The 12,947-nt window shown below is 39.4% G+C and overlaps 1 protein-coding gene across 5 annotated transcripts in view; it reads left to right on the top strand.

Annotated features, from left to right (window-relative positions):
- Positions 1-12,947, top strand: part of RERE (arginine-glutamic acid dipeptide repeats) — a 408,927-nt gene that overhangs the window by 57,963 nt on the left and 338,017 nt on the right. The window lies entirely within an intron of this gene.

The raw sequence follows: 12,947 nt of genomic DNA, 5'->3' as shown, positions 1-12,947 counted from the left end.
TTCATTAGCATTTTTAAATCAAAGACAATTGAATTTAAATTTGGAGCGTCTTGCTTTTGATGAGTTAATGTTAAAATCTTCTAAAATCCATCAAATATTAGGTAAATTTCCTTTAATTTCAGTGAAAGACAACAGTATACTGAAATATCAAGATAGGTAAGTGAATTAAAGCCTCTGACTTTTAAAAATCTTGTCCTTATTTTGATTATAAAATAATCTTGAAATTCTTGTGAAAAATCATTGCAAAAATGTGCAGATTTGAAGAATGAATTTTACTTTTGACTGGAAAAGATATAAATCATTCGTATGGAAGAGGCAGTGGTGAATGGGAATGGAGATATGTGTTGTTTTTTTTTTTTTTTCTCTTATCACAGAGAAGCATTTTTAATAATAGCTTGAGTGGTTTGATAAAGCATCCAAAGGAAACTCCCAGGAGAAGAAGATTATACTGGAGAGAGAGATCTTTCTCTGAATCATTTACACTAACCTCTTGCTGAAGCACAGCTTGCATTTTTAATGAAGGATGATTGCATTTCATAAACAGACCTTTAAAAATTAAAATAATATTGATCCTTGTTTAGGTCTATTAAAATAGCATGCTATACATCTCTTTCTAATAGCTCAGGACAGATTATTAATATTTTTAACAGTATATACACAGTTTAATATTTTTTAAAAAAGATTTTATTTGGGAGAGAGAGAGAGAACAGGAAGTGGCGGGAGGGACAGCGGGAGAGGAAGAGAGAGAAGTAGACTCCCCACTGAGCAGGGAGCCCAGTGTGGGGCTTAATGAGGGGCTTGTTGTGTGGGTTGATCCCAGGACCCTGGGATCATGGCCTGAGCCAAAGGCAGGTCCTTAACTGACTGAGCCACCCAGGTGCCCCTCTTTTGACTCTTTATAGTGACTTTTTTTTTTGTTATCCATACATGTATCCATATAATATATAAGGCATTGTATACTGTTTTTATAATTCATATAAATGGTGTCATTCTATAAGTATCTTTTTGCAAATTGCCTTTTTCCTTCAGCATCACATTCTTTAGTATTTTTTTTTTTTTTAGTATCACTGCATATCAGTTGCTCGTTATTCTTTCTTTAATGCTCTTCTTTTCTTTGTAGGTCTGAGTTCTAACCAATATCGTTTTCCTCTCTATGAACAACTTACTTTAACACTTCTTGGAAAGTATGCCTACTGGCAACAAAAATTCCCTTAATTTTTGTTTGAGAAATTCTCAATTTGAGAAATTCTTTATTTCTACTTGACTTTTAAAAGGATAAGGTCATTGGGTACAGAGTTCTAAGATAGTGGAGATTTTTCTTTTGACACTTTCTGTATAGCATGTCATCCTTTTTTTTTTTTTTTTGGTGTTGTATGATGTTTATTTTTTTAAAAGAATTTATTTATTTGAGAGAGAAAGAGCGCATGCAGGAGGGGTAGAGAGAGAGGAAGAAGCAGACTCCCCGCTCAGTGGGGAACCTGATTCAGGACTCCATCCCAGGATCCCAGAATCATGACCTGAACTGAAGACAGACACTTAACCTACTGAGCCACCCAGGCACCCCTCAGAGTTAAACATTTTATTTCTTTTTAAAAAGATTTTATTTATTCATGAGAGACACAGAGAGAGGGCCAGAGACATAGGCAGAGGGAGAAGTAGGCTCCCTGCGGGGAACCTGATGTAGAATTCTACCCCAGGACCCTGGGATCATGACCTCAGCCAAAGGTAGATGCTCAACCATTGGAGCCATCCAGGCGTCCCACAGTTTAATACTTTGTAATCAGAAGTTTCTTTAAATAGGACTTTGATTAAAATGCTTTTGGAAAATGTTTATCTTTGTTAAGTATTACTTTGAAAACAATCTTTATGTTATGAATGATTTTAAAGTTTGGCACTTTATCTTTTTTATTATTTTTTATTTCTAAGTAATCTCTATACCCAGTGTGGGGCTCCAACACAAAACACTGAGATCAAGAGTCATGCTCAACTGACTGAGCCAGCCAGGTGCCCTTAAAGTTTGGAACTTTAAATTGTTATCATCATAGATTCTCTGGTTTCATGTATATTCCTTTATTTCTCTCAGTCACATTAGTTTCCTACAAGGGGAATGGGTTTATTTGAAACACTGAATGTAGCATAGGAAAAGAGATTGGGTAGCTTTCAAGAAACCTTGGTTCACTTACACTGTTGTGACGAGGGCATCAAATTACCTGTCAGTAGTCCGTGTTTTTACTTTTGAAATCTGTCCCTCTGTGAAAATGGAATATCTATAAAGTTACTGTGAAGTTTTCTGAATTACCACTTTACAGTTGTGTATCATTTTGAAGACTCCTCTCTGAACAAGGATCATAGGGGTTGCTGGAAGTTTAGTGCTTCCCATGTTAATATAACTGGAAGATGGTACTTAGTGTTGTTTTCCTTCTTCTTTTCTAAAAATGAAAATATTCCTAAGTTAAAGATTTAGTATAAGAATATAAACCTGCAAAGCAAGTGCTTCTTTCAGGTAGAAGGACTAGAAATACAAAGCAAAGTCACAGTTCAGTGACTATGACCATCTTTTGGGCGACAGCCAATTTTCTTTTTATTCCCATTTGAACAGTGGCACACTTACAGTGAGTAGGAGCACAGGCTTAGGAGGCAGTCTGCTCAAATTCAGCTCCTGCCCCTTCCACGTATGCTGGCCTCGTGACCTGTGGGCAGGTTATCCTGGTCTCTGCATCGGTTTTCTGTAAAACGGGGTTAATAATAGTAGCCTTTCAAGGGCTGTTGTGAAAATTACATAGGTCACTCCTAGAAGCTATGTAAGTTTTAGCTGTTCTTGTATTATTTGCTTTGGTTTTACTTGTTTTGCAATGGTTAAGGAAAAGTTATTTGGGGGAATATTCTTATAATACAATCAAATGAGGGAATTCATTATAATTTCTTGGACTTAAGTTTTTTTGCTACCTTTGCTTTTTATTTTACTTCTTGTGTTTTGTATATCACTAGATGAGGATGCTGATAATGTAGGTACTTGAATTTTTTATTTATTTATGGTGAGTAAAGCAAAGCTATAGGATTTTATTAAGCAAGGATAGAGAGAAAGCTCTCAGGAGTGAGATGGGTCCCAACATGGTTGCCTACCTGAAATTCTTTTTTTGTAATGAAATGGATCCTAAACTAAAGATTTATTATTATTTTTTTAATTTATAAAATTTTTTTTTTTTAATTTATGATAGTCACACAGAGAGAGAGAGGCAGAGACATAGGCAGAGGGAGAAGCAGGCTCCATGTACTGGGAGCCCGACGTGGGATTCGATCCCGGGTCTCCAGGATCGCGCCCTGGGCCAAAGGCAGGTGCCAAACCGCTGCGCCACCCAGGGATCCCCTAAACTAAAGATTTAATATAAGAATATAAAACTGCAAAGGAAGGTCTTCTCTGAGGTAGTCTGTGGAGTTAACTCTGATATTCTGTATAGTTTACTAGTTGTTGTAGAAATAAGCACAGTCCTTGGAAATCTTGACAATAAAACCATATGTATTTTACACATTCTTTCACCTGATATTGTAGAGGGGATCAGTAGAGCAAAACTAGTCAGGTTGGCATATGTTTAACTTTGGCATCGTTTAGGAACCCTGGCAGAAACATGGACTTTGCTATTTATTTGAAGATAAAATGACTCCACTATTTTTTAAATTTTTTAAAATTTATTTATGATAGTCACAGAGAGAGAGAGAGAGAGAGAGAGAAAGAGAGAGAAGCAGAGACACAGGCAGAGGGAGAAGCAGGCTCCATGCACCGGGAGCCCGATGTGGGATTCGATCCCGGGTCTCCAGGATCACGCCCTGGGCCAAAGGCAGGCGCCAAACCGCTGCGCCACCCAGGGATCCCGACTCCACTATTTTTTAATTAAATATTAAATTACATGTGGTCAGGCTGGTTGCTTCTGAAATACTGGGGTGCTAATTTGTGAAGACCTGACAGGGGCAGCACATTGAGACCCATTCTGCTCAGTGAAGGCTCCCCGGCTGATGTGTGGCTTCCCTAGATAGTCTAGGATAGGAGAATTATTTATTCTTACTGTTTTGCCTCTTTATAATGACTGAAGGAGAAGATATTATAGAAAATCAAAGAATCTAATTCTTGTGGAATTCATAGTATTTTATTTGTTTAAGATTTTTAAAAATGTATTTATTCATGAGAGACACAGAGAGGCAGAAACATAGGCAGAGGGAGAAGCAGGTTCCCTGCAGGGAGCCTGGTGTGGAACTTGATCCCAGGACCCCGGGATCACAACCTGAGCTGAAGGCAGATGGTCAACCACTGAACCACCCAGGCATCCCCATAGTATTTTATTAATGTTCTTTCAGAACCCCCCCCCCCCCCCCCCCCCCCCCACTGCAAGCCAAATCATGTCTGGTAACCTTTTGTGTATAGTATTACAGAGAATAGTTTCTTTTCCTTGGGAATAGTACTGAACTCAGGCAGAATTAGGAAATGAGTAAAATTTGCTTTGGGGATCATCCCTCCTCCTCCTCCTCTTCTTCTTCTTCTTCTTTTTTTTTTTTTTTTTTAAAGATTTTATTTATTCATTCATGAGAGAGAGAGAGAGAGAGAGAGAGAGAAGCAGAGACACAGGCAGAGGGAGAAGCAGGCTCCACGCAGGGAGCCCTACGTGGGACTTGATCCCGGGTCTCCAGGATCACGACCTGGGCTGAAGGCGGCCCTAAACCGCTGAGCCACCCAGGTTGCCCCATCCCTCTTCTTTTTATGTGACCTTCTTACTTCCTCCACAAGCCCAGATACCCTCCCCTCAGAAACCAGCACTTGTCTTCTATCTGCCCTATCATTCCAGTGTTCCATGCAACTGTTTTCCCTATTTCACCTTCTGGAGAATAGACTTTGATGTTAGGTATTCCTGCTATCAGCCATATGAGTGAACGATTACACATTAAAATGTTTTACCCATAATCTTCCCAGAATTATTTGTATAAAAATAAGGTGTAAATAAATAATAGGTAGATGTTATGCTTATTAGTTGCCAGACGCTGTTGCAAATTTCTTGACAGTGGGGTTAAGGACATTTATCATTGTAATAATGCTATAAAGGAGATAACTGTTATTTCTCCATTTTATAGAGGAAACCAAAGAAGAGAGAGTAATTTCAATAAGGTTATGTAGATAGTAAGTGGTAGAGCAGGGATTCAGACCCTGGCAGTCAGGATCCACAGCCTGAATCATAGGCTGAATCGCTGTGCTGTACTACCTCTCTCTCAGTGTGTATGGATTTCCAGTTGGGAGAGTTCCAGGTACTCTACGTGAAATGCCTCTGTGTGTTTGTGTGTGTGTGTGCGCGCACGCGCACGCATAAGGGTAGGAAGAGAGGTACAGAGATTTTTGCCTTCTCTACCCCCTCCTCAAATTCAGGGTGGCCAGTGTTGCCTGAAAATCATCTTTTTAATAATTTGCCTGCTAGTCACAATTCCTTTCTTTCCTGTTCTCCCAAAACTCGGATTAAGAGTATTGATGCAACTCTTGATCTTGGAGTTCTAGGTTTGAGCCTCATGTTGGCTATAGAGGTTACTTAAAAATAAGAACATCTAGGGGCACCTGGGTAGCCTCGTTTGTTAAGTGTCCAGCTCTTAGTTTTAGCTCAGATCATGATCTCATGGGTCATGGGATGGAGCTCCATGGGCAGGCTCCATGCTCAGTGGGGAGTCTGCTTGAGATTCTCTGCCCCCCACCCCATGCATGTACTCTCTCTCTCAAAAAAAAATTTTTTTTAGATTTATTTGAAAGAGAGATAGCATGAGTAGGGGGAGGAGGGGTAGAGGGAGAGGGAGGAGTAGACACCCCACTGAGCAGGGAGCCTGATGTGGGACTCAGTCCCAGGACCCTGGGATCATGACCTGAGCCAAAGGCAGACACTTAACCAGCTTAGCCACCCAGGTGCCCATCAAAGAAATCTTTAAAAAAAAAAATCTTCTAAAAAAAACTGACTGTAATTTTGAGCAAGATACTTAACCCATTCAAAGCATAGTCTCCTTATCTCTAAAATGGGCACAACACTAAGAATACCTACTCTTAGGGAAAGAGCAAAGAAGGAACTGATACAAAGTACTTGGTGTAATTCCTGGCATGTCCTAGGTGTGTTTTTGTTTGTTTTTTTGGTAGTGATAAGGTGGGCAGAGGTGGGGGTGGTGGGTGTTTGTAAACAAGGACTACTTGAATAAGTATCTTTCAGAGTTAATGAGAAATCATCATGATGGGCAAGAGAAGAGCACCTGTTTCAGGAAGTGTCCTAAGGTATTTCAAGGATTTTGGAGCATCTTGTATTGAAGACAAGATTAATAATTGCTTTTGAAATGGTATGTTCGGTATTACAGTAGTTTGAAGCTATGAAAGACAAACTGTGACTGAAAATCTTATTAACCTGGGAACTTTCCATAGCTGAAAAATATTTTCAGAGAGAATAGGAAAAAAGGCAGATGAATTTTGCACATAGAAATATATATATATTTGGGCAGCCCTGGTGGCTCAGCGGTTTGGTGCCACCTTTGGCCCGGGGTGTCATTCTGGAGACCCGGGATCGAGTTCCAGGTCGGGCTCCCTGTGTGGAGCCTGCTTCTCTTTCTGCCTGTGTCTCTGCCTCTCTCTGTCTCTCTCATGAATAAATAAATAAAATCTTAAAAAAAAAAAAAGAAATATATGTATTTTTAAGTCCCATCAAGAGAAGGGGATTCAGAATGTGGAAGAAAAATGATTTTTATATGGTGATAGCACTAGTTTTTCCATTATCCAGTTAAATAATAGTTAAAGTTTGCTTTTGCCATGAACCTAAGATAACAAACATTTCTCCGTATTACAGATGAATGAGAAAACACCTTTTTAGGAAAAGCAATTTTGTAAAATATGTCTTGATTCTTACTCCTGGATTACTTAAGAATTATTTTCTCTAAATAGTTTAAAAGGAGATCTTTAAACTCTTGGGTTAATATCAGAGCTAATATTTGTGACTTTTTTTTTCGTTTAAAAATAAAGGTGGCATTTAAAAAGAAATCTCCCAGGGTGCCCGGCTGGCTCAGTCAGTAGATTGTGAGACTCATAATTTTGGAATTGTGGGTTCGAGCCCCATTTGGGTTAGAGATCAGTTTAAAAAATAATAAAAAGAAACCTCTCAAGATAAATGAGACCTTAGTGTCCTAATTGTTCATAATTCTAAAGCATGTAGTAAGATTCCTCTTTGACAATTAAAATCTTTTTAAAAAAATATTTTATTTATTTATTTATGAGAGACACACACAGAGAGAGAGAGAGGCAGAGACACAGGAAGAGGGAGAAGCAGGCTCCATGCAGGGAGCCCAATGTGGGACTTGATCCCGGGACTCCGGGATCATGCCCTGTGCTGAAGGCAGGTGCTCAAAGGCTGAGCCACCTAGGCGTCCCTAAAATCTTTATTATTCTTCCTGTTTAATGTAATCCTTAATTCTAAAAACATGGGGAATTACAAACCTTGGCAGATGCTATAGAAAAGGTGTGTGGAAAAGGTATTTCTTCTGCATCCAATTTTCAGGTCCTACCCCCATTTCAAAAGTTTATAGTTTTTTCCTTCTGTTACTGTTCTTTCTTCTGTCTTTTTTTTTTTTTTTTAATTTTTTTAAATTAAAGTAGGCTCCATGCCTGTTGTGGGGCTTGAACTCACCACTCTTAGATCAAGAGTCCCATGCACTACCGACTGAGCAGCCAGGTGCCTCTTTTCTTCTACTATCTTTACTATCTTTCAGTGTAAATTTAAGATTTTTTTTTTTTTACATATACATGTCTTTATCAGGAACCAAAGGGTTTTAATATAGCATTTTATTATGCACGTATTAGGGAATAGAAATGTGTATATGCATATATTAATCAGAAGCATTTAAATTACTTTTTGAAAAATACTGATTAACTTATTAGTCACTTTTTCAGAAGAATCACAGAGTGGGAAAACCTTGTTGGTAATTGGCATGATATTTCCTCAGTAGTTTTTCTTTCTGTCTACTATGGACAGCTTTTGACAGTTACAGAAGATGTCTGTTAGAATCCAGTCCTCCTGGGAAAATCCCTGGGGTGACTGACTTTGATGGATCCTGGCCATGAATTACACCCACCTGAGTGTTAGAACGAGCTGTGGCATGAAGCCTAGAGAGTTCTGTACCCATCATGTAGTCTCAGTTTGAAGCATTCTCTGCTCTTTTTCTTGGCAGTTTATTCAAAGGAATATTTGCTACATTTACTATTTATTTGGTACCTGCATGGCTTCAGTTGTCAGAAAAACAGTATCCTGAGATTCTGTGTCTAACAACAGTATTTATAGCAACTTCAGGCATTTGATATAAAGAAATGATGTGATTCCTGCAATAGGTAAAATGTATCTTTGTTCCAACTCTGTTTTAAAAAGTGCTATTTATATGTTATAAAAAAATCTGTGATATATAATATGGGCTAGTCAGTGGCAATATGAGTATGTCTGGTGGCTAAAATTAAAAAGTTTTATGGCAAGGGCTGCCTGGGTGGACGGTTGACTGTCCCAATTCTTGTTTTGGCTCAGGGCATGATCTCAGGGCTGTGGGTTTGAGCCCAGTGCTGGCTCTGCTCTCAGCTCCGAATCTGCTTGTCCCTCTCCCTCCCCCTCTGCTCCTCCCCATACTTGTGCTTGCTCTTTCTCTCTCTCTCTCTGTAAAATAAAATCTTTAAAAAAGCGTTTTGTGACCAAAAAAGGGGGAAAAGAACCTAGAATTACACAAACTAGAGGCAGAACCCACTAAGGCACCGTGTCTCCTTGTAGATGACTAATGCATCCCAGCTAATTAGTGTTTTCTTATTTTGATGCCTGATAGAAAAAAATATTTTTTTTAACCCTTGACTTTTTTGAGGAGGGAATCTTATTTTGAGAGTAGGTATTTTGAAGGCACGAAATGATGTAACATTTTATTTTACTTTAAGATTTTTATTTATTTATTTGAGCAAGCAAAGATGGAAGGGGCTGAGGGGGAAGCCGACTCTCCACTGAGCTCAGCTGGATCCCAGGCTTGGATCCCAGGATCTTGAGATCATGACCTGAGCTGAAGTCAGACTCTTAACCCACTAAGCCACTCGGGCACCCCTGATGTAACATTTTAGAGTTTAATTGGAAATATATATATATCTATAGATATATATATATTTAAAGATTTATTTACCTATTCATGAGAGAGAGAGAGAGAGAGAGAGAGGCAGAGAAGCAGGCTCCCTGCAGAGAGCCCTATGCGACCCCAGACCCTGGGACCATGACCTGAGCCAAAGGCAGGTGCCCAACCGCTGAGCCACCCAGGGGTTCCTTAATTGGAATAATTAGTTCTAAAAAGGACTGGAGTTGGTTTATGTGAAAACTTAAAAAAAATTTAATTTATCAGTATTATTTGGGAGAAAATTGCACACTGTACCTTTCCTGACCAGAAATCTTAGACATTGGTAGACTGATCTTTACCAATCAACTGCCATAGCAGAGTTACAGAATACCGGATATTAAGGCTAACTTTGGAGTAGGACGGCTGACGGTGATGGTGCACACAGAAGGGAAGCCACTTGCTGGTAAAGATGGAATAGAGATCTGAACCCAGGCAGTTTGATTCCAGAGTCCAGCCCTTAACTGTGACCTGAATAGACCAGAAGCCACTGAAAGAGCCTGGACATTGCTCAGTAAAAGAATGCCTATTGGTCCTTAAAAGACATTGAGCAGGTTTTGTATTGAGGCAGTGCTGCTTGTATCCATAAAGCACTGTACTACCCTGCTCCCTGCCCTCCTCTTCTCTTACTCTGCTGCTGCAGCATTCACTCATTCAGCACATTTTTACTGACTGCCAGGCACAGAACTAAGAATAATAGTCACCCAGTTGCTTTCTAGATGTCCTTACTTTTGGCTCTCTAAAATCCATTCTTAACACAGTGAGAGTGATTTATTTTGTGAAGCATAGATCACGTCATTCTCTTACTTAAATCCCTTTAGGAGTTCCTCATCCCTGTGAGGGTAAAGTCTAGATTTCTTTCAGTGGCCATATACCACCACAGTCTGGCTCTTCCAACTCTCTGATGTAACCTCTGACCACTCTACCCTGCTTTGTTGGTTTCAGTTACATTGTTGTTTGAGGAACTGACAAGCTGACTCTCATTCAAGGTATATTACATTTATTGAAACCCTCAGCCTGGAATGCTCTTCCTTTAGATTTTGCTTTGCTTACTCTGTTTTATAATTTATCTATTTATTTTTTTAAAAAATTGATTTAGTTATTTGAGAGAGAGTGCCAGCATAGGCAGAGCCCGTTGTGTGGGTTGATTTTGGGACTCTGGATTTGCGCCCTAAGCCAAAGGCTCAACCACTGACCACCCAGGCATCCCAATATATTTCAATAGAGGTACAAACAGGAAACTTTGATAGGAACCAAAAGCAAATCCTGATTTTGAGGACCAGACGAATCTTCATCGCAATGGCATTTAAACTGGGCCTTTTCAAAAGTAAGAAGGATATTGTAAGATAGAAAAGAAGGGAATGTACTTGTGGTGGTAGAAAAGTGTGCTGCCAAGACTCAGCAGGTGGACCATGGAAAAGGAAGGGCTGAGGCCAAAAGTTTAATCTTAAAATTAGAGTGCAAGGACTGTAGACTTCATTCAGTGGACAGTGGAATCCAGTAGTTTTTAAGCAGGAGAGTATCTCATCAGACTTCTCTTTGTGGTGATTTAACCAGGTGACCAGAAAGGCTGAACCAGGCCAACAGTGGTATGGTAGAGGAGACAGATTGGAAAACATTTGGGAGATGGAAATGAAAGTACTTGATACCTGGACATGCCAAATATCAGTAAATGAGGAAGTGTAACCATGAAAGTAATTAAAATAGCCTGGGGTAAAGTGGTCAGCATGAGTAGCACACACCTCCTTACTGACCTACTTGACTAGAGGTGGGATAAGCTGCATCAACAGCGCTATTGATGTCAAAGAAAAATCAAATTGTTCTATATGTGGTATCTGTTTATTTGGGTCTAGGTGATTTTGAAGTTTTCATTTTATTTTATTTTAAAAATATTTATGTATTTATTTTAGAGAGAAAGAGAGAGAGCACTGTGAGCACAGGGTAGGGGTGGGAGTAGGGGAGGGGGGAGAGCAGACCATCCACTGAGCATAGAGCCCAGTGCAGCCCCATCTCACCACTGTGAGATCATGACTTGAGCCAAAACCAAGAGCCGATTGTTCAACTGACTATGCTACCAATGTCCCCATGAAGTTTTCCATTTTAGACCATGGGCATTTTTCTCCATGATTCTGCAATTCTGTTAATTTTTTCTCAACTAGATTCTTTTTTTTTTTTTAAAGATTTTATGTATTTATTCATGACAGACACATGCAGAGAGGCAGAGACACAGGCAGAGGAAGAAGTAGGCTCTCTGTGGGGAGCCTGATGCAGAACTCAATCCCAGAACCTTGGGATCATGACCTGAGCTGAAGGCAGACACTCAACCACTGAGCTACCCAGATGCCCCCCCCCCCAACTAGATTCTAAGAGTCTTTAAGTATGGGGATGATGTTTTCTTTCTTTTGTGTTTTACCATGAAACTCTGTATAGAACTGTGCACTTGGCAGACTGAGTATTTGTTAACCAGCATCTCTACTTTTACATTTTCTTGTTTTATTTTACCTTGTTTTATTTTACTGCCTTATTAAAATCTAAATGTGATCCCTTCCTGACCAAATAGATACTGTGAGCTGTTTGATCAGTTCCTTATTCCTATTCTGTTCTAATGGCTATATGGCACACCTGATTGTATAATTTTTTCTATCAAGTTACTTGGTTGAGAGCTTACCCATCAGTTATGTTGCTCTGCTTAAGACTTTTCGTTTGTGGGATCCCTGGGTGGCGCAGCGGTTTAGCGCCTGCCTTTGGCCCAGGGCGCGATCCTGGAGACCCGGGATCGAATCCCACGTCAGGCTCCCGGTGCATGGAGCCTGCTTCTCCCTCTGCCTGTGTCTCTGCCTCTCTCTCTCTCTGTGACTATCATAAATAAATAAAAAAAATTAAAAAAAAAACTTTTCGTTTTTGTTTTAATTTTAAAGATTTCATTTATTTATTTATTTATTTATTTATTTATTTATTTATTTATTTATTTATTTATTTATGAGAGAGAGAGAGAGGCAGAGGCAGAGACATAGGCAGAGGGAGAAGCAGGCTTCATGCAGGGAGCCTGATGTGGGACGCGATCCCTGGTCCCCAGGATCAGGCCCTGGATCGAAGGCGGCGCTAAACCGCTGAGCCACCTGGGGTTGCCCTGCACAGGACTTTTTGAAAAGCATTTTAGGATGAAACTACCATGACTTACTATCGTGTTTGTGAAGATTTGTAGTATCAGATGAATTATACTTGAAGAAAATTCTGTTACAAAGGTAAAAAACTGAATTCCCTCTGTAGTTAGTCTGGACCTCATAATGTTATGAGAAGTATGATATAAAATTTGTCTCTTGCCATGTATGAAGCTTAAGTGTTTTCTACAGCAGAGTTTTCTGCAGTGCTGAAACAAGACATAGAATTCTTAGCTTTTTGTTAAAATGTACTCGAGCAGTTACTCAGTGGCAACCTTAGTGATCTTTGGGTGTAACTTGAATAGCAGTTTAATTTCATAAAGTCCTTTAGGCCTTGAGTTAAATTAAAGAGAATTATCTCTCAAATATGTGTCCATTCCCACTTGGAGAGCTTTTCATTTCACAGCCTCCATATTAAGATCAATTTCTGGGACTCTAATTTTCATTCACTTCATCCGTATCCATTGAGTACTTACCGTGTTTCTCACATAGTCTAAGATGTGAGGAGGTAGCAGTGAATAAAACAAACCAATATTTCTTAATTCATTGAAAAACATTCCAGTGGGAGAAAACAGACAATAAACAAAGGAGTGCAGACATGTA

The sequence above is a fragment of the Canis lupus genome, chromosome 5 (assembly GCF_003254725.2).
Source record: "Canis lupus dingo isolate Sandy chromosome 5, ASM325472v2, whole genome shotgun sequence".
Classification (NCBI taxonomy): domain Eukaryota; kingdom Metazoa; phylum Chordata; class Mammalia; order Carnivora; family Canidae; genus Canis; species Canis lupus.
Note: the sequence above shows the minus strand (reverse complement) of the source record. Positions and strands in the feature narration are given on the sequence as shown.